This window comes from Lagopus muta, chromosome 13, assembly GCF_023343835.1.
Source record: "Lagopus muta isolate bLagMut1 chromosome 13, bLagMut1 primary, whole genome shotgun sequence".
In the NCBI taxonomy this organism is placed as follows: Eukaryota; Metazoa; Chordata; class Aves; order Galliformes; family Phasianidae; genus Lagopus; species Lagopus muta.
This window is the reverse complement of record NC_064445.1, coordinates 15,397,625-15,419,420: the sequence shown is the minus strand read 5'-3', so window position 1 is coordinate 15,419,420 and position 21,796 is coordinate 15,397,625. Positions and strand designations below refer to the sequence as shown.

Genomic DNA, 21,796 nt, shown 5'->3' with positions numbered 1-21,796 from the left:
GTCGGGGGTGTTAGAAAAACTCAGTTAAGAAAAGGAGCTAATCTATCTCACCTGAAATACAAGGAGCTAATAAAAGGAGCTAATCTATCTCACCTGAAATAGCACGTTTGGTTATTGGTGCAAACCGGGTTATGCTGCCTTGCCTAAGCAGACGGTTTGTTACCTAACCTTGATCCAAGTCATGTGAGAGCCTGAAGGAGCTGCGTCTAGCTTACAGCCTGCAACTTCTGCCGTGTGGACTAGACGAGAGTACCTGGGAAGAGGCTGACCTGTTCTGTTTAGAACTGTTACAAAACTGAACCCGAGCAGGGAGGTGATTTGGGGTGTTGTAACCATGTAACCTCCTCAAGGGACAATCAGAGAAGTAGGTGACAAACAGTAACTTCAAAACTGAAAGAAAAACATTATCCAGTTTCTTTGCAAATTAATACAAAGTGCTTCACTTTAAAGCTTCTTAATGCTTCTGAAAGGTATACTGTGTATCTGGGACTTTTAAAAATCAGATATGAAGGAGCACCATAGTGCTACACTGAAGTTGAATTCTTTGGGAACATTACAAGGTTAAGAGCCTGCTGGCCAATATGACAAGACTGCTCTGTAGGTTTAAGGGTTGTGTTTTACAATCAGAGTCCTATTCAGACTAAGTGCAAGAAAATAATTAGCATAGTCATCAAATTTTGACAGCTTGAATTGGGAAGATTTCCTTTAATTACTTTGATTTTCAGTATCTAAAGGAGCAGACACTGATACTGAGCAGAGTATTTAAAGAGAGAGAAATGAAGGATGCAAATAAATGGAATAGGGGCACAGGCCCTTTGGAAGAAAGCTGGTAGCAGGACAGAGGTGCCTGAAGTTGGTTTCTTAAAGAGCTGCCTGGAATCAAGAGCTGTGGGGGAAAGTCAGGTACCAATATTTGGTCGCTTTCTTTTACTGGTTACTACGTAGAATCTTATTTCCATTTTGCTGACAATAGCAGAGCTATTTGCTGCTCTATGTGAGAGACTTACAAGAGTTTTTGATATATTCTGGAACGTTTTATTTTAAAAATATGGAAATTGCAACCCCATTTAAGAATACCAGAACAAAACAAGGAAAAAATCAAAGTTTTTGTGATACCTTCAGCTTCCTCTCAGTGCCTTGAAATATGGAGCCCAAAACAACATACTGATTTATCCTACAGACTGCTGTAGCTGGTATCTGCACAGATGCTGAGCCTCCAAACTGATTTTTCATTTGTTTTGGGCTTCATGCACAGCCCCATAGCCTAACAGTAATGTCATTGATTGCTGAGGATTTGATTTTATTTGAATTCAGCTTTGTTTTTTAAAACTTCTTTTAATGTTGCATAAGTAGTTTTGACCATGATGAAAACCCAACTGCATATTTTGGTTAGCTGTATGCGTGGCCTGGAGCTACAGGACACATAGTTTGAAGCTTTGAAAGTGTTTTTGTTAACTGAGGATGTGGGTTTTTAAAGTCAGCTTTCATACTGATTTTTGTTAAAATTAATAAAACGAAATATAGTAGGCTATTAGAAATGAAATCACTTGGATGAGATGTTAATGCAAACACTTGATTACTGCATTTGTGGAAGACTTCAAGCTGAAGTGTTGTATATTAGAATTAAATTGAACAAGATGGAATACAGTTTGCTGACCATCAGATTTAGTAACTACTCAGAAGAGAATCTGCCCTGCCTCTCAAAGCATGGGAGCTGTAGTGCATCATGTGCAAGGCCTACCCTAAAAGGCCACAGAGTGAAGAGCGTGCAGATCTGCCTGGCTTCAGCAGTGCTTTCTGTGGAGGTAGATAAGTGACCAAGTTGTTGAACAGTGTTCTTCTTATACCTTCCACCTGGTGCAAGATTGACTCCTGCCAGCAAGAAGGCTGGGTGCCCCAGGCAGCGTGTGACAGTGTCTCCTGTGCTGGCCTTGCCTCCAGGAGCTGCTTTGAGAAGAGCGCTGGCTGCCTTCTCCATACCGCCACTGGTCCGGTGAGATTGCTCTCATTCCTCATGGAGCTCAACTATGAGTTAATACTCAACTGCCCTCACCCCCTTTTAGTTTTGTGTTCTGTGTGACTGAGTTTTGCTGAGTGGCTGGGAAATGTGATGAGGAAGAGCTCTCCTCGCTGTGCCTTCACACTGCTTTGGGTTGCTGACAGTACCTCTGTCTCTGTGAGCCACTGCTGGGCAGCTTCAAGGGATGTGCTGATGCTGCTGTAGAGAAATTACCGAGCCATAACTGTGAAGTGGCTCTCTGTGAGGGGGCCAGTGACCTGTGATTATACACAGAAACTGAATTTCAGCAGTTTTATCCTCAATTTCTTTAACCAGGACTCCATTTTTAAGCAATAGTGATGTTAACGTTACACTGAATTACAAATGTTGATTCAGAGAATAACAGCTCTGTGACTGACAGAGCACAAAAACTCACTTTGTTCCTGGGGCAGGGAAGAAGACAGTGCATTGCCAGTGATAAATTGCTTGGCTAAGCAAAACCCTTGAGAAAATTTGGAAGAAAATGCTATTAATTTTGTTGCAGGTATCTGCTACTGCAGGATAGGTGAAAACTACTTAGTTGCCTTTGGATGATTACTAATTGTGTAACTTACTTTTGCACAGCACGATGAGATTCATCACTTAAAGCAAATGGTTATCTTCTAGAAGTTATCTTCTCAATACGGGCTTTTCAAAGGCAGGTGTCAAGCTGTGGCAGTCTCTTGGAACTCTTGCATAAGTTCAGGAATCCAGGACTGCCTTTACCTCCTTTTCCATTACCTGACCCTGATAGCGTTACATGGGAGAGCCAATGGGGTCTGCTGTCCTCAGTGCTTAGTGCTCCCAGAAGGCCCTGTGGAGGGAGAAGCCCTTCAGCTGCTGCTGTTGAGGCTTGCAGTACTTCTGTAACCCTGCTAAAGGAAGTTGCGTTCTGAAAGGGTATTTTTATCTTAACTGTTTTGAACATCTGTGCAAGCTGCCAAGATGTCACGAACGAACTGTTGCACTGCCTGCTACTTGTCATGCATTGCTTTGTTAAAAGAAAATCTCAATTGCAGCTCCATGACGAGATCACACTTTGCTTTGTTTGTACCTTATGCTGTATCAGGGATTCAGGCAGCAAGAGCACCCTTGAGCCCCATACCGGATAGGAAAGACTTTCAGGAAGAAACCTTGAAGCTGGTTGATGATGAAAACTAAATGAAACGGTGACAAAGATACAGGTAGAACTTTGGGAGTCTGCTAAGTCAGCCCAGAAAACCATGCAAGCTTATCTGAAGGAGTAATCTGCTCCTTAACCTTATCTGTCCTGTGGGCACCGACCCCCATTGCACATGCTCCCACTGCAGCACTCCCCAAGCTCTGGCCTCAGCAGTTTGTGGGGAAAAGACCAAGATAAACTGATCCACTGTCAATATCCAAAATGGGTGTTTGCTTGAAAAGACAGGAGGGAGCTGACTTGTTTATTTGATGGATCATTTTCTTCAAAGCTTGCTGATGACAATTTAAAGATAAATATATTTGACTTCACTTGTTTATCATCATTTCGCTCTGTGATTTTGGGCAGAGCTTAAGCTGCAGAACAATGTTTCTGTCCCAGTTCTACTCACCTAACCACAAGCCAGCTGCCTTCCTTCTCATCTCAGGTAAAGCCCGGTTCTGTGTCACCGTCTCAGAGAGGCCTGTGGTTCTACAAAGCTGAGCAGCTGAGAGCTGCTGTGTGCTGCATGCTCCTGGGAGCAGAGCAGCCCTGTGTTCACAGTACTGTGGGGTCTCTGCGCAGGTTTTACTGTCCCAACTCAAGGTGCCTCCTCACTCAGGGCTAGCTGCTGCTGTTGGGCCCACCTAGCCTCATGGCAGCCATCGTCTGCTTCTCACTCCATCTTTTTGTTGTTGGACAGTCTGTTGTCTCCTGCCTCTCTGTGTACACATGCCTCTTCTGCAGGTCTTGTCACCAATGCTGCCGTGGCGCCCAACTCACAAAGCACTGCCTGCCCCGTGGTCCCTTTGCTTGAGTGGAAGGCTTGCTTCTGACTCCTGGAGCCTCCTGGTTTGGGAACAAGAGTAGATCCTGCCCTTGGCTCAGTGGAGGGCTGGAGTGGTAATGCTCACTGTCAGATCTGTAAGGCTGAAGTCATGCCTGCAGTAAGGGCAGCTCCTCTTAACTAGGAGAAGGGCTTTTCATTATTTCCTCCCAATATTTAGTTTGGCTTTTACACAGTTTAATGATGAAAGCTTTAAAATGTGGCTATGGGGTTATTATCTCAAAGAAGGAGAACTAGCAGCAAGAAGCCCCTCACCTCAAATATGGGAACGAGAGCAGGGCCCTGGCAAGCAGGTGGCACAGGCGGACAGCTGAGGGGAGAATGGCAGGAAGGCGTTTGTGCCATTAAAGCTTGATATGAATTAAAACTTGCTAGAGTTTTAATTCATATCTAGAACCAAGAGTGAAGCAAAGTGGGAAGTGACAAAGCTGTGAGCTGTGACTCCACACGCCTCTGTGGGTCTGAGAGCACGCTGGGAAGAAATGGAATCCAAGAAAATTCAGAGCTGAGTAGGGTGGAAAAGACTGGTGAAAAGCAGGAGCAAAAAGGGTGATTTATGTGAACCACAAAAGGAAGAAGTTATTCACAGAACAGGGAAAGGCCTAAGGAGCTACTGATGTGAAATCTCCCTCTGTGAGTTAGGGGAAAGTAACCCATTTCTTGGTCTTTATTTTAGTTTCTTATGTAACAGCTCATCTCCAAAAGGTTTCAGAGCAGATTTCCCTAGAGTGACTGAGTCAGTTTCAGAAACTGGAGAAAGAAAATTGGACTGGGAAGACTGCTTTTTGTCCCTGTCCCCAGCAAGACAGATAAAAATATGGCTGTAGCTTATTTAATACAGGTGATCAAGGTCACCACCTCTCCTTGCAATTAATCCAGTGCACCAATTCTATTGTTTTTTTCCCTCTTCTTTTTGTTCCAACACTTATAAGCAAATCTTTAGAAAAGATAAAAGGAATGGTCAAGGGATGTGCTTTTTATTTATTTATTTTTAAAAATAGAGAAGAGGAAACAGAATTGCAGAGCAATTTCCTATTCTGTTGCTCTCAAAGGGAGCAACATGAGCACGAGTCTCCTGCCTGGAGGAATGAATCAGCCATCTGGCAGCCTGGGGGTGTTCTGATCTGCCCGAGCAGCTCTGGCCATTAATCAGACACGGAACTAGTTCACTATCTGCCCCTTCCTAGCACTGTTTCTTAAATGGGTGACTGATCAAGAGCTCTCTTTGGATCCAGTGTTGTAACAATCCCTGTTGTAAAAGCCATTGTTAAATCATCTCTGAATTGGGCTCACTATCCGTAATGGTGGACTTTGAAGTCTTAAGAGTGACTGTTGTAAGAAAGGTGATGTCGTCCCATAAAGTTCTTTCTCCTCCCATCTTTCTCACAGCTCTTCTGTCAGATGCAAACCCTTTCTAGTGAGGTGAGAGCTGTAAAACGTCTCTATTTCCTCATGCTTGGATGGCGGATTTCGGAATTGTTATTTTATTGGAGAACATGCTGGAATGCTGCAGTTCTACACAGACCCTTCAGGATGTTCTTTGGTTCCTTCACAGGTTTTGAAAATGGGTCAAAACACATCTGGAACTGTCCTTAGAAAAGAGTAGTTATGTAGCAAGAAGGGCTTTTCAACACATCTCCCCTGTTGCTATAGGTGTTGGAAGGCTTGGGCTCAGGAGAATGATTTTCTTTTTGGGGAAAAATAGCAGAACGCGGAGCCTTTGTGGAGCCTTTTTTGTCTTTTGTCTTTCACAACAAATGTCGTGGTTCAGAACTTGTTCCGCTATTCTGTCTCCTGTACTCCTGTACACAGCTTGAGATTGTTGTGGTTGCTTTTCAGTTGTGTGTCATATAAACTGTTTTCTGTTTGCTTTCTTATCTCAGTGTGGTTCTGCAGGATGAATTCTTCCTGGGTGCAGCTGGGCGAAGAAAAACCCGATCTTCTGTCCTCCAGAACAGACAGGCACTTTCAGGGCCTTGAGGAGCTCCTGCACCTCCAGTTGTGCTGACTGAATTGTTTGTGTGGTTGTACTCTAAATAGCATCTGAGAAATGATCTGGTTTGCAGAAGGAGGAAAAAAAAAAAAAAGAAAAGAAACCAATCTCTCTAGAAAGAAATGGCCCATCCCACCTCTCCGATGATGCAAGTTCTGCTTACGCAGTGTCTGCAGATGAATGGAGCAACTGGGAGGCAGTGGAAATCCTCCTGGTCTGTGTGCCCAGCGATTGGCGTTGTGCTGCTGCACCTGGAGTCGGGTCTCTGGAGAGCTTCCACGCTGTTGTCACAAGTGCACAAAACCAACTGTCAGATGAGTCAGGACGTGCAGAAGTGTTATGAATCTGAGCTTTTCAGGTCTGAGTCAGCTTTTGTACCTGCCACGGCGCTGTCAGCACTTGTGCATGCATTCCTTCCAAACCGCGCCCTAAGAATAATGTCACGTTTTCGTTGTTGAACACAATTACCTAAAAAAATCTCAGCTATGAGGTCGAGCGTGTCAAATTGCACCGCATACCTGACGTGTATCTGAGCGCTTGGGTTTTCCACACAGCTGACTGAGGCCGCCTGCAGCGCCCAGTGCTTCTCCAGCTCTTGCAGTAAAGTGTTTTAATCTTTGCAAAACGTTGGGTTTTAGTGCGAGTAGCCACTGCTGAAACCGTGCAGGCAAAGCCTTGGCTTTGGGAGCGTGCTGTTTATTCTCACGGAGGAGTCTGGCAGCTGTCAGAAGCTACCTTGGTGTGGGGACAACACAAATAGGCTCAGCTCCTTTTGATTTTTTTCCATGTGTAATTGAATACCATGTGTAATATATATATATACATGCTATGATTAAGTTTGGAACATATGTTTTTATTTGTATTTTTATTTTTTTAACAGTGTTTTATTCACAATTTCCACACATATCTACAATCTGCACAGTGGCAGCTCACACTGCAGATAACAACTGCAACCAAACCTGGAGCGCTGGCTTACGACTTGGGGCTCAGGATTCCCACGTGCCCTAAAAGGAGACCTTTCTCCTGCCTTTCTTCACTCAAGGCTTCTTTCCAACCTTTCCTACAGAAGTAATGCAGTGAGCACACAGCACGAGCACCGTGCTGGGCATTGCACAAGACAGGAAAAAAAAAAACAGAACTTGTTTTTACTTCCAAATATAAGCACGTTTAAGTCCTTAGAGATGAAAAACACAAGAAAAAAAGAAATCGCACGTTTTTACAGGTAAGCTCCAAGTTTTGGGAGCCCACAGGCGAGCGGCGGTGCTGCGGGGTGGAAGCAGGAGCTTGCGAGCTCAGCATTGCACAAGGAAAAAAAAAACAACACAAAACGAACAGAGTTGAGAGACAAACGCAGCACGTAGGTGCGCCGCGCCGAAGCGCCCCGTGTCGCCTGCGTGTGCGGAGCTCCGAGGGGCGGCGCCCGAGAAGAACCGTGCGGAGCGCAGCCTGGCCCGCGGACGCGGCCGGCCCTCCCGGACGCCTTCCTCCCTCGCCCTTCGGTCACCCGATCCCGCCCCGCGAACGAAGCCGGCGGCCGCGCCTCCTCCCGCGGCTCGGCCCCGCCCGGCGCTCTCCTCAGCGCGGCCCCGTGGCTCCGCGCCCGGACGAGCCGGGGAGCGGGCCGCGCACGCGCAGCGCCTTGTTTACCCCGCGCGGCGCCGCTCGCCGCGGCCGGCCGGCAGATGTCGCCCCACGCCCAGGAGAGCGGGCCGCGCCCGGCGGCCGCCAGGTGGCGCCTGCGGCCTCCATTCGCTCGCGAGCCGCCGAGCCGCGAACACCCCAAACAATCCCCGGCGCCGCCGCCAAATTAAATAACCTGCCCGCTCCCCGCCGGGCCCAGACCCCCCCGCCGGCACGTCTCCGGGCCGGGCCGGGCGCGCGAGCGGCGGCCGAGCCGGGAACGGAGGAGCGCGGCGCCGCGCCCGGGCCTCCTCTCCGCCCGCGCCGACGCTGGGCAAGGTAAGTTAGAAAATGGCGGCGAAGCTTCTGGAAGTTTGGAGGGGGGACGCGGGAGCGGGGCGCGCGGCGGCGGAGCGGGGCCGGGCCGGGGCGCGGCGGGCCGCGGGGCTTCGGCGCGGCCAAGATGGAGGACGGTGGGGCCGAGCCGCCAAAACGTTCCGGGCCCCGCGCCGCGCCGGCACCCCCCACCCCCGCGCGCGCGGCGGGGAGGGGGCGCGAGAGCGGCCGAGAGCGGCGGGCCCCGAAAGCGGCCCCTCGGCGCGGGGCACGCGGGCACGGCTCCTCCGCCCCGGGGTGGGCCGCGGGCAGGCCGGGCCCGGCGCTCGGCGAGCTAAAATGGAGAACCTCCTTCTCCTCCTCCCCCTTCCCCCGAGCCGAGCGGCGGCTGCCGGCAAGATGGAGGACCCGGGCATTGTGTGCGCGCCGCCGGGCGGGGAGGGCACGGCCGGAGCGGAGGAGGGCGACGGGAAACGGAGCGGCGGCCGCCGGGGGCCGAGCCGGGACGTGCGGGGACATCGCGGCCCGCGCCCGAGGGCGCTCGGCCGCGGCTCGGCGCGACGCGCTCCTTCGTGGGCTCATTCTGCTCGGAGCGGGGCCGGCAGGAGCGCTCCGAAGGCCCGGGCCGTTCTTTCCCCCCCCGCCCCGACGACGCCCGCTGTAGCTGCGCTGCCCCGCTTCGCGCGGCCGGGCCTTTGTGGGACCCCGCGGCCTTTCCGAGCGCCTCGGGGCGGCCGCCGCAGCGCGTAGAGCCGGGCGGGTCGGCGCGGCGCTGCCGGTGGTGATTGCGGTGACTGACTGTGCGCGAAACGGGCCGGGCCGCGTGCGGCGGGGTGCAGCCGGAGCCTGGGCGGCTGCGGTGGGGGAGGAGGAGGAGGCGGAAGGTCGGCGGCCGTGCCGGGGGCTTTTGGCGCCACTTTTGTTCGGGGCGCTCCGCCCTGCACGGCCGAGCTGCTGCCCCGCTCGTGTTCTGTACGCGGACTGACGGCCAAAATAACATAAAATAAAGCCCGGATCCAACTCCAGCCGCCGACGCGGTGCGGAGCTCGGCGCGGCCGGGAGCTCGGGGCTTCTCCTTTTTATTATTGCGTTCGCGGTCGGTTTCTCCCCCGGCTCCGCGCTCAGCTCCCCGCGGGCTCCCGTAGCCCCGCTCGCCCTTCTCTCCGCGCTGCCTGGCCCCAACCCGCGCCCGCCTTCCCTTCCCTTCGGTGTTGGGCCGTGTGGAAGCGCTGCCCCTCCCGCTACAGCCCGCCCGCTCCCCCGCCCCCCCCTTTCCCGGGGCCCATCGGGCCGGGGCCGCGCGGCGCCGGGCGGGACTCGTGTTACCGAAGTGCGTCACGCGCGGCCCCGCCGGGCCTGCTCCGCCGCCGGGCGCCTCCGCGCCCCGCCCGCCCCGCGCCCGCCGCTCATTGGCCGGCAGCGGGCGGGAGGCGGCCGCTTCCTCCCGTCGCCCGGCGAGCTCCGGCCCGCGGCCCCGGAGCCGTGCGGGTTCGCGGGGCCGGTAGGCGAGGGAACGCCGCCGGGAGCGCCGGCCTCGAAGCCCCGCGCGGCCGCCTCGGCGCTCCCTGCGGCGGCGTCGAGCCCCTTTTCGAAGGAGCCGAGCGGTGCTGCGCCCTTCCTGCGGCGCGGCGGCCCCCCGGCGCCGGGTCCCGGCGGCTCCCCGCCGCTTCTGGGCGCTCTCCGCCCGCCTCTTCCCCGTTTCCGTGCCCCCTCCCCTAGAGCCGTCCTTCCGCCCCTTCCTGCCGTTCCTGGGGCGTGGATCTGCCCGGCGCTCGCCAGAACGCCCGCGTGTGGGTCAGTTACCGCAGGTACACGAATACCGCAGCGATAGTGCGACGCGGGCCTTCGTCTGCGCCTTCCTGGTGCCGCCTGCTCGCCCCCAGCGCTCCCTGCACGGGTGAACCTCTGATGATGGCAGCAGGGCCCCGCCGTCCTGTGCCCTTTGAGCAGCCAGGGAGGGAAATCTGGGAAGTTGGGGCTGTTGCGGTGAGTTTACCGTTGGGTAAACAAACAGGAAACAACACTGGGGCTGGGGAGATGCGTAAGTTTGGCTGTGGAGTTTCATCACGCTCAGACACCTCCCCTGTTGCCTACCTGGGCCAAAGCTGTGTATGTGGTTTTCTTCCTCTCATTTACATTTTCAGGAGGTCAGAGCCGAGTGCAGCCCATGAGTGCTGTGAGGGCCGGCTGGTGCCCTGCTGCACCACTCTGGCTCAAGTTGTGGACGGCTCTTTGGCTCACCAGGTCTCCACAGTTTGCAGTTGAAAGCAGAGCTCACCGGTGCCACTAAAGGGGTTTGTAGTGCTCAGAGTTCAGTGCATAGAATATATTTGGAATCTTTGTAACTACAAAAGGTTGGTAGCTTCGTAGCTTATTGAAATAGTTTGAAAGTCGTTATTTGCTTAAAGAGCGTTCAATTTTTGAAATAGGAATATTAGACTAGCTGGTTGTTGACTCAGATTCCATAAATATATAGCATTCCTGGTTTACATCCTAATGCATTTAAAGATGCAGATGTATAGAATGAAGTCACTCCCACTTGGAAGCCATGTGGATAACATTGATACATGATCTCCTTATTCTGTTTCAACCCAGTCTATGAACAGCATCAATGTTCTTAGGTTTTGTGTATTAAACAAAGCAATGTGGACAGGTTCTCTTGAATATTGCATGGCACTGCAGTCGCCTATAGAAGATAGCTGCAGGCTACAGACCACTTGAAAGTGAGCACTCGGTGGTGGAAGCAAGTACAGGAGGCTTAGTTGAATCATGGGATGACTTTAGCATCAGAGTGCTGTGAACCTTTTTATTACATTGTTCTTTGTCATTTGCAGTTCAAATTTAGAATGATTGGAGTGTCCCCATTTGTCATTCTCGTCTGTAGTGGTATTGCCTCAGTTTGTTGCTGCAGGCAAATATAGAAGTTTGGTTTTCTGGAATTGTGTGCTGTGTGTTTCACAGAGGCCCTTCAGCACTTGAATTGCTTGTTTTTATCAAGTGAATCCCAGAAGTAAGCAAGTGTTGGTGCTGGTTATTTTGGCCTCTTGGTTGTGTTCTTGCAATCCTGTGCTTTGTTGAAGGAGCTGAGGTTTTGAGCTCGCTGTGATCTCTGCCAACGGTGTGACCGTTTCTTCTCCAAGTAATTTAAAACCCTCAGCAGATGCTGTAGGTGTGAATTTCCAAAGTGGTACTGTCTGTTCTTGGGTGAGGAATCAAGGGAACAGATTGGGTGAGGGATGCCTTATAGATTGTACCTCTGTCAGCTGGATGCTGTTCTTCTGGGCTTCATCTGCTTCAGTAGTTGTCCTTTAATGGAAGGAATTGGTTGATAGCAGCCAACGTTATTAACAGCTTAAGACTGTTAAGCTCTGGTCATTTTCTTGGTATAAACAAATATGTCCACATTATGAAAACTTCAGCTTTCTTATATGAGGATCAGTGACAAAGAAGGGAGAGAATGAAGCAATAACCAGTCCTTGGGAAATGGGTGTGTGGGCAAGTGGGGCTTTGGATGGGGAACAGGAAGCTTGAGCACAGTGAATTCATGGTGGAGTGGAAAGGGCTGTTCCACACATCCCAAAAACTTACATGTGACGTGCAGTCCTAGCGCATCGGCTGAGATTCAGAGCAGTCCGACATTTAAGATCACTTCCACTTCTGAAGTGAAAATGGGAATCTTTGATGGTCTCAAACTGTTCTGTCACTGACCTCAGTGGTCCCCTTCTGTCCTGTCCTGACTGCGTGCCCCTGGACAAGTCCTGGGATTCCTTCTGCCAGGGAGGAGCTCACCGTGTGCCCAGTTTGGGCCGTAATGCTGCCAGCACTGGGCTCCTGGATCAGCTCTGGGAGCCCGTGTGGCTGCAAGGCACTGGGGGCAGCTGAGGGCCTGCCTCCCATAGCACCATGGAGCGGCATGGTGGGGAAGCCGTGCTGGCAGGGCAGCCTGCAGGGCAGGGGTGCTGGATGTTTTGTCCTGGTGTGGTGTGTTTGGCAGGGAGACCTTTGGGTAGGCTTTGCTGTGTTATGGCTGCGTAGCTGAAGAGCTTGTTTTAGTATGTTTTTATAAAGGTTCTTTTCACCATTCGACTTTTTCACCATTCTGTCAATGGTTTTTGCATCTAAAGATTATCCAGTGCCATCAGTTGGCTTTTTGTATTTGAAAAAAGACACCTGTTTCCAACAGGTCAGATATCTGCAGTTTGAGGAGGGGCCTTGAAATGTGACATGACTCATGATAAGGTCTGATATTTATTTGTGTTGTACAGTGAGAACTTCTGGGAGCTGGAGATTCAGAATGTGAATTCATACAAAATTTTATTGGAATCTGTTTTCTTTGAACTCAGTTTTCTCATGTTGTGGTTCACAAGATCTGGTCAGGTTGGATCTTTTGGAGAGTAAACATGGAGTTAGAGAAGCTCCTGAACAAGGCCCTCATTCAGATGCAGATGAATTTGGTGCTGGTGCTGGCTTGTTCGTGTTGGGAAACTTGAGGGACTGTTCTCTGAGCAGTCAAACGTTTTCAAAGGTATCAGTGCAAAAGCTGCCTTCTTTTCACGTTCGTTCAGTTTGGTGGCCAGGATCAAGTCCTAAACGTGTTACAGCACTGCTGCGTTTCACAGTGCTGTGTTTTTAGTGTTTGTTTATTTCCAAGCTTTGTGCTATTAAGGAAACCACAGATGGGCGAGGTACTGGGTGGAAAAGAAGGCACGTGAGGCTCCCTGCCTTCATCTCACTGAGTGCCCTGGACTTGAACGGAGCTGAGGAGGTCTGGCACCTGGCTTTGGAGAAGGGGACGTGGAAAATCAAGGTCCTGGAGGGCTCTTAGGTAGCCCTTTGTATTTCAGTGACAGCTCTTTTCTGGTCTTCAGTGGCTGCAGTCATTTGGAGAAACACAATCTGCTTTTAAACCAATTTATTCCAATGAGTGTAGAAATAAGGTGCACATGGACCCACATTTGTATGCTGTTACTTCATCTTATTGCAACGTCAGATGGAAATTAAAAGTTCACTGCCTCGCAACTGCTGTGTAGCCCTGGATGTACTTTACTGTTTGCTCTGTTGTGTTCTGTGTTTGTTTTGTTTTGCTGTAGGTTGCTATAACTTTCACTGAGGGAAGAAGTATTTTTTTGTAAAAGAGCATAAGAGTATGACTGGAAGAACGTGTAGACGTGAGAAGACTGGCATACACAGGAGGACTGACTGATCTGTGATTGAGAAGTGACAGTGCCCACTCGAAGCCAAGTGTCTGGAGTGGAAAGCATGCCTGGCTTTTTGGTGCGCTGGTACCTGCTTTCTTTTCTGTTCTCCAGTCTCATGGATTGTTGGTGCTGCACTTACATTGCCTCGTACATCTTACTTCTCTTTGCATTTATTTCAGTGAATATTAGTTGCTGGATTAGAGGAGAGGAGCAGGAGTGCTCAGGTTCAGTGGAAGAAGATTTGGTTTTTACAGCAGATTTCTGTGCAGCTTCTGAAGATGGAGGCATTCCTGTATTTGTTCCCATTGCCTTAGGGTTGATGTGACAAGCAAACTGCCACACACTGGCCTGTGACTCCTACATTATGGAAAAAAAGCATCAAGTGATGGGTTTTACCATGCAGTGTGCCTGCATTGAGCAGGGCAGCTCCTGCCACCTGTGCACTTGTGCCATGTCTGCTGCTGCGGTGCCTTGGCTGCTTCTGGGGCACACGTGGGGCACTCTGTGCTTTCTGGAAGAGATGCTCTTGTAGTCGTCGGGCAGCAAAGACAACTTAATACAGCTGTTTTCTTACTGTTCCATACACACCGTTGGCCTCAAAAGACATGAATACTTTTTGAGGTAATGTTGCACTTCTTGGCCATGCCTGAATTGCCTTTTTTACGTAACTAGAATGTCAGCATAAGTTTTATGAGAGAGTGCCTTCCTTGCAGCACGTCAGATGGGGAAAGAAGACTTTTGCTTTTTTTGCAAATAAAGATAAGCTGTTGAAAAAGAGACCTTTCTGTTTTTAATGCAATTACTTGCTATTCCTTTGGGCAAAAATCTCAGGTCGCCTCGTAACGTGGATGAACGCTGGGAATTTAGACCATATCAAGTCTTAGTAAGCAGATAATTTGCAGGTAATGTAATTGGCTGGTTTTATTTGTTTGAATTGAGTTTGAGGATAGTTTGTGTGGGGTGATTTGAGGGGACTGTTCAATGTCCCTATTTCTGGTACTTTTGTTCTCTGACTGTGGGTAGTTGATTTTGTAGTTAAACAGGGGTAATAAAAATCACTTTGAGTAATAAATGTCAGAAATGCAGTTTTGTAATTAATGCAGCATGCATTTGAGGTCTCTAGTTTTTAATTTGAGTGTGATTTTAGATGATACGAGTCCTGTAATAGGGTATTTTGTATGGTTATGGATGCAGTAGCCAAATAATTCAATTTGTGTGAGTAACAAGACACTACGTCCTGACCACTGGCAGTAACCTTTGTTTCACGTGTGATCTTGGAAGCAGGCAACTGACACGTTCCAGTGCTTTTTTCCAAGGTAAAAACTTGGTAAAAACTTTTAAAATGAGGATGAGCAGTGACTGCAGTGTAAATACGGCCTCGCTGTGCTTGTAGCAGACAAATGGGAAGTCAGAAGGATACAGACTTAACTGCTTTCATTTCAATTACCTTGAAAAAGAAGGAACGTGATCTTCATAACGTAAGAATAGCAGCAAAAGTAATTTTTGAATGTCATTATTTTCACCTATTTTGGTACTTCAGCTGTATTCTGACGGGAGAGTTCTGGTTTGGCATGCTGCCATGTGCTGTTCTATTTTTATTGTTGCTTTAGGTGCCTTTTGGAAAACCGTGTGCCAAGCTGTTCCTTTAGCTGCGGGCGGAACGGAGCTGGGCGCTGCGATGGGGGGCAGCCTGTGGTCAGGCTGGGGGACCCCGCTGGAGGGGTTGGTCCTGCCGTGCTCTGAGTGCCTCAGAAGTAGTGTTTTTGCAGTCACACTCTGGGAACTTACGCTGCTCTCAGTTGGAAGGACTGAAGTTGTCTTACGGTGCTGGCAAAATTAATTCCCTGCCTGTACCCTGCTGTAAGTTTGGGAAGTAGTCCTTGATGACGGAGGCTGGGGAAGCTACAAACCTGTTTTGGATCTGATTATGCTCTATGCTCCTTATTGGTAATTACTGTGGGAAAAGAGAGAAGTACCTTTCAGTGCCCATTCTCCTCTTCCCTTTGGTCACATTTTCTGTCTTTATTTTTCTTGGTACCCAGCCTCCAGCTTCACTTCTGTATCTGTGACAAGGCCCTGCCAATAAACCTGCCTTTCCGGGGCGACTCACCCGCTCACTGAAGTGTCCTCATGCCCCAGTCAAACGATTTTCCAGTACTGTGTCTTCAGTTTTCATATTTAAGCAGCGATATTTTTATTAATTCTCCTAAGTATTATTTCTAGAAACCTGCAGCTCATTGGAAACTATGGGTACCAGGAGGCAAGGCTGCCCCAGTAGCTTTGTCACCTCTGTGGTGCAGCTGGTTGTTGGTGGCCTAAGAAGTGGTTGGGCAGAAAAGGTGAAGCTGGCTTTTGCACAGTTGATTTACCAGGCACGGTAATATTTTATTAAACACACGCTTCAGGGATGGAGCACGGTTTGTTTTTTTCTTACCTGTAACGTGCTGCTGGCTTACGTTCACCTCCACTACTGAGTGTTTTATTAATTGGGCTTCCATCCAGTGTCGATAAGCCATATTTTATAAACCAATGTGTTTATGTCAGTATTTTTTTAATTTTCAAAGCATTTATCAATTAAAATATGTTGCTGATGCAGCCACGTGCCTGTGTGGTATTACTGTGCTAGTAGAGAACAGAAGGAATTGTGCAAACTGGGAGACCTGTGGTTTGACACTTGAAAATAATCAGACAAATCAGCCTTGAGGCGCTTTGTTTCTCTTGCTGCATTGCTTTGCCTTTCTGGTTGTGTTGCTCAGTTTCTGCTCACCAATGGGGTATTGTTATGGAAGTTAATAAGGTTCTCTTCTTCAAGGTTGCATGTTTGTGCCTCAAAGAGGGGCCATGGCAAACTGCACACGTCAGTACAATCCAAAAATGGCTAATGTGCAATCATGTAATTCCCTTCCCACACAGTAGGTCAGGCATTAAGATTCATCAAATAACAATAACAGTATGTACAAAATGGAATTCTCAGGTTTTTTCCCCTGTTCCACGGGGATATAAATGACAGTAAGCATACCTTGAATTCAAAACTGGTTAGGGAAGTTGTGTTTACAGAGTGGATTAATGGATTCTTGTGTAAACCTGCAAGTGGGCTTAGGCTTCCTCTGTCTCCAGTGAAGAGGAAAATGTGAACAGTTCTAGATTAAAGATTGCAGCCATGTTCTAAGCAGTTTGGAGCTCTAAGACATTTGTTGGTGTTTTTCAAGTGTGCTTTTTTCATTAAACGTAACTTGAGAGTGTCTATTAACGGATCCTAGGAGATGAGGTAGGGTTACCAGGTAAACAGAACTGTACCGAAGAAGATGGGGAAGTGGAGGAAGGTGTGTGTGCTTGCTGGAACCATTTGAAAAGCATGTTGTGTGTCCAGCTGCATCACCTTCATGTTGCTTCTGTAGTGAAGCATGCTGCCATTAGGCTGTTGGCTCCATCAGGCGTAGATGATGGCTGTCATGTAAAGTCTGAGTTGTGGAGTGCGTTGTCCAGTTAGACATGGGAGGTACGGATGTTTGCCTTAAATGTAGGAAGGTTATTTTCTCAAATCCTTTGGGAGGATCTGTAGGAGCTCAAGCTGGCAATCCGTTGAAAATGAAGAGCTGTTCCTTATGCGTAGAGGGCAGTGATGGAGAGAGACTTGCTGGAACTGATATGATAGGCCCAAATTGGGCACTTACGTAACCAAGAGTTGTTTTGGAGCACATGTTCATGTTCACTGAGCTCTGTTGGCCTATTCCACCTGCAGATGGTGTTCGTTGTGCCACCAGGCCATTGCAGTGCCTTGCTTCCACTGGTGGGATGGTCCTGCACATCTCTGTTCCTGTGGCTCTTTCTGCCTGATTTGCACCCCTTAGGTGAACCTGCCTTGAGGAGCTGAGCTGCGGAGCAGGAGTGGTTTTCTGCATGGCGAATGCCTAAATAAATCCCCATGGAGCCCATGGGTGGAAGGGCACAGGGCTCCTGGCAGCAGGAAGGAGGTGCTGAGCAGTGCCGTCCCTTTGGGTCCCAGAGGTGCTGCATTGGCCGTCTGGGCAGGCAGCGGTGGGAATGCCTTCAGTTACTGCAGGGCTGGGCAAATAAAACTTTACTCCTGCTGTCATCTGCTTTCCTACCTGATCTTACTCTGAAAAACCGTTTGGGCTATGTGCCAGTTCCAAAAGTAATCCTATAATCTGTGCTGTGATCTCCCTTTTATCTTTTTCTGTCTGAAATGTTACACAGTCTGTACTAGATCAGTTAGAGCTCTGTGAGGAAATTTGGGACTGCTGTTGATTTGCATTAATGTATGCAGGCAGGAAGATCACGTGCGTTTCTGTTTGGTTTCCGTCTGCACCCCACGGGAAGCTGCCCAGGTGTTAGCTGGGGTGGGGTGCAGGAGATGAGGGAGATCTGGGATCGTGGTGACAGGAACATCCTCTGCATGAGACTTCTTCTAGCCTCACCGCAGTTAATCAGATGCTGTTGTCAGAACCCTGCTAGACCTCCTGCTTCAGTTGGATGCGTACCAGCCTGCTGTGGTTAGATCTCATTATGAGCCTTTGCACTTTGGAGTTTTCCGTGGTTTATGTAAGCTGTAGTGCCAGTTCTACACTTGAGGTCTGGTGTAGGTCCATGTTCTGTGAACAGGCTGATGTGGGCCACCCTACTCAATAAGTCCTGTTCCTCCCTCTTTGTCTCCTGCTCAGCTTCTGGAAAGTAGACAAAATGATGCCTGAACGCACCTCCCTGCTCTTCTGTCTACCCCTTTTTGTTCAGAGCAATTTGTTTTTTTTCCTGCTGCTGGAAGAAAGCTTAACCAAACACGTTTTTTGGTTTCTTTTTTGACTAGGTGGAATTACCTGATTTTTCCTTCACGTAGAGGATGGTGGTTTTCCTTACGTGTTCAGGAGGAGCTTTCCTGTTAACTGATCAGAAACTGTGGCACGTAATAGACTGCTTAATTCCTCCACTTTGGAGTTTGCATCTGAGGAAACTGGTCTGCTTTAGGCAGAAGCTGTGATTTGCTGAAAATAAGCTTCTACGTGAATAATCAAAGTGACAGCTATGCTGTAGGCTGTGTGTTTTGCGCTGCAGAGTTGCAGTCTGGTCAGAAATACTAGACAGCCAGAGAACCAGATGTACAAAATATTTGGAGTTTTGTAGATCACTTTGGATTGTGGCGAGGACCGCAGAGGTTCAGGTTGTTGGTATCCTTCTGTACGAGCTGCCTTGGGAGAGGAGTTGCTTTCTGATGTCTAATTTTTGTAGAAGGATGTTACAGGTACTACAGTCCTGTAGGTGCTTCTTGGAAAGGCTGTTGTGGATGTTGCTGTGATTGCCTGATCTGTATCAGGTTCTCTTTACTGCTGTAAAAATGTTTCTGTGGGACTTCCCTGCTTGGAGGCATGCCAAAGTGAGTGTGTGGGAAGACTTAATACTTGCTGCTTACATAGCATTTTGTATGTTCACAGTCGTCTGCAAATACTAACTAATCTTTATTTAACGTTCGAGCCCAATTTCTGTCACTACAAATCAGTAACAGCCGGTTATGACCCCTTCTTTTTTAATGTCAGGAGAATGAAATGCTGTAAGCAGCATACTTAAGACTAATCTTTGCCATCTTATTAATGTACCATTTTTGTCACCACTGTGCTGGCAGTGCGATGCAGAGAAAGTGACGGATGGAGTATGGTGTGACTCTTCAGGAGGGCTGTGTGTTGTAGGATGCTGCCTGCTGGAAAGAATGGCAGTTTGCTCATTTTCTGTGTGGAATTCTGGTCTTTTCTGTGCTAGTTTTTGTTTCTGCTGCATTAATGTCTATTTTTTTTTTCACTTTGACGAGCAATAGCAAGTGATACTGTTATTGTGAGCATGCTTCTGAAGAGCCGTCATTCATTTGTCTTGAAACTTAGTCTTAAGTTGGAACTGATTTCAGTTACTGACTGTGTTTGTGTACTTAAAAGTCACTGAAGTTTTCCCTGTCTACGTTACGGCGTATAAATGGTAATTTTCAGTTAACTGGTGTATGAATACGGCTAACAGGACAAACTCATGGAGCAGGCGGTGGGTGAGTTTAAGTGCAGTTTTCACAGTGCCGAAACAGTGGTAGCTGTGGACATTTTTACTGGGATCCTGAACTCTGCTTTGAAAGCTAAGTGGCAATTTCTGCAGGAAATGGTGTAGATGTATGTTTTAGCTTGTGTTAACCAGACTGCTTTCCTGCTTGTTTTTCTTTTAAAGAAATTTTGAAATATTTCCTTCTCTAATGGAAGGTGGTAGATATGTGTCTGCATGGAAATTGGATGCATTTCCACCTTAAGCATCCTTCTAAATAGAGGCTTGAGCAGCTCTTATGGTTCAAGGCTTTGTCTTCTCCTCAGAGAGTTAGAGGAAAATTTAGGAGAGTCTGCACATAGTAAATTGAGTTGGAAACAGCGTGGACTCAAAGGAGGAAATGCCGAGGTCAGTTTGCAGGTAGGTGGGTTCTGTGCTGCAGCAGCTCTCCGTTCTTGTGCCAGGACGGCCTGGTGTCCTGGGGTCAGGTGCAGCACACCTGGGAAAGCCAGGGGTTGGAGGGTTGTCAGCAGGAGGTGAGAAGAAGCCTGAGTTAATGCAGTAAACAGTCTGAAGGAGATGGATGGTCTCTGGCAGAGTTTGCAGTATTAAGAATGAATTGATATTATTCTCTAAGCAAGTTTGAATTGTAACTTGTAACATTAGGTTGACTGTGTCAGGGGAAAAGCCTATAGAAGCAGGCCCTTTGCTTTCCGTTGCTTTTCCTCTCTGGCCAAGCAGTTCATCAGGTTTAATTTCATTGCACGCAGATGTTATTGAACTTTGGTGCACAAGGATGGTGTCTGTAGTAAGACACAGCATATTCACAGCCTTGGAACTTCTGGTCTCTGGAAGTGTAAAAATTATGTACCTTCTTATGAAAAGTAGTGTTCTAGTGTACTATATGAAGACCACAATAAAAAAACAAAGCCTAAGTAAGCCATATACAGGCTTGGTGCTGTTTCATACAATATCAGAAGATGAGAGCTCTCAAAACAACTAATGTGTGTATTTCTGTTTAGTTATAATCCAACTGTCAGTCAAACCAGCTCAGGGATGAGTGCTGCCTGAAAATTTTCATTTTGTTTGTTTTCTGATAGTAACACCATTTTAGAAGATACACAGATCAATGAAGAAGATCATTAGAAACAGCACTAGTTATCGCTGCAGACTTGAAGTAGTGAAGTGCTCGGTGGTGAGTGCTGTCTGTAATTGAATAAAGCTGGTCCTGGCTTCATACTGTGCTATGGCAGGCACTAACCACGTCTGCTGTGCTGAAAAAACACAGTAGTAGCAGTAGTAATGGATCAGAGAACTGAAATGAGACCATTTGTAGCTGTACTTGGTGAAATGAGCGGAGCTTCTTTGTTCAACAGGGATGTCACATGTTTCTGTCACATCTCTGCTGCCTTTGCTGCCTTTTTTAGAGGGTTTAAGGAAAGGTGATCAGCTGTTGGCTTGTCAGCTTCAGGCACTACAAAACAAGTGAGTGAAGTTCTTGTCGCTGTGGGAAGAGCAGCACATTGGGGCCAGGCTTCTGTGTGGTAGTGGGCCCTGGTACCTCTGGATGCTGGTCCTTGAGTGCTGGGCGGGCTGCGCATCGCAGTGCCACAGCCACAGAGAGAAGGTTGGTTTGGAGCCTCCAGTGGCAGTGCTTGAAGCAGTTGTGGTGCACCTGAACAACATGGATATCTCTTTTCCTTCGACATAATTTGACAGTCGATGACTCCTGCAGGAATGTCACGCCGCTGTGGCCTTGCACCAGCTGCACAACTCTTGTCAAGCCCACTCAACTTACTGAACCACTGGAAAGCTAATTCATCCAACACATTAATAGATGGTTGCTCAACTGGCTCAGCATAGGGTCTGGCAGTGGCTTGGGCCTGCAGACCTGGCCAGAAGCAAGCAGGCAGCAGGACTGTTGCTTTCACCAGTAGCTGCCCATCCCTTTTATTAACAAACGGCTGTTGGTTTTGTTGGGTTATTGTTTGTAGCTTCATTTGTTATTTAGCCAAAAAAACACAGTTTCTTCAAGTTGGTATAAAATATGCTTTCAGTTGATAACTGAAAGGAATGTTGATGGGGAGGAAGTGGAAATCCATAGTATTTGGGCACACTGATTCTGTAAATGGTTTTCTGAGGATGAATGACAACATGAAAAGGCATATAAAAGACAAAGGCTGTGAAAGAAGGAAGTAAATGGAACTAGTTGGCGTGCTTAAGTTTTACCAATTGTGTCTTGTACAGTGTAGATGTAACAAATTCTGTATTCCAGCTCATCTTGCAATAGTAAAATGAGTGTAAATCATACCAGCCTAGAGGAGAGTGCATTGATTCTCATCACTTCATTTTGAGGATTTGATGGTTCCTACACAAGTGACTTCACAACTCAGAGTTGGACGTGTTGCGGGTGCCGTCTGTGCATCACAGCTGGGCAGTGCGTCAGAAATCCGGGGTGTCTGCATCCTCAGACCAGTGTAATTCACCGTATTGTTGGCTCTGTTCTGTGGTTCTCTGGAGACACTTATGTGGGAGTACATCACCCTCTGAATAAAGAGGAGAAGGGTTGTGCAGT

At 48.4% G+C, this 21,796-nt stretch overlaps 1 protein-coding gene across 6 annotated transcripts in view; it reads left to right on the top strand.

The window, feature by feature from the left end:
- Window positions 1-7,804: 7,804 nt before the first annotated feature.
- Window positions 7,805-21,796, top strand: part of STAG2 (stromal antigen 2) — a 70,391-nt gene continuing 56,399 nt past the window's right edge. For 2 of the 6 annotated variants that reach the window (XM_048959394.1, XM_048959388.1), the window contains exon 1: window positions 7,805-7,996. The gene's annotated coding sequence lies outside the window, so the exon portion shown is untranslated. Of the gene's footprint in view, window positions 7,997-9,601; window positions 9,802-10,026; window positions 13,268-13,335; window positions 13,813-21,796 lie in introns of those variants that run through there. The other 4 variants (XM_048959390.1, XM_048959391.1, XM_048959389.1 and 1 more) reach the window with 4 other exon arrangements.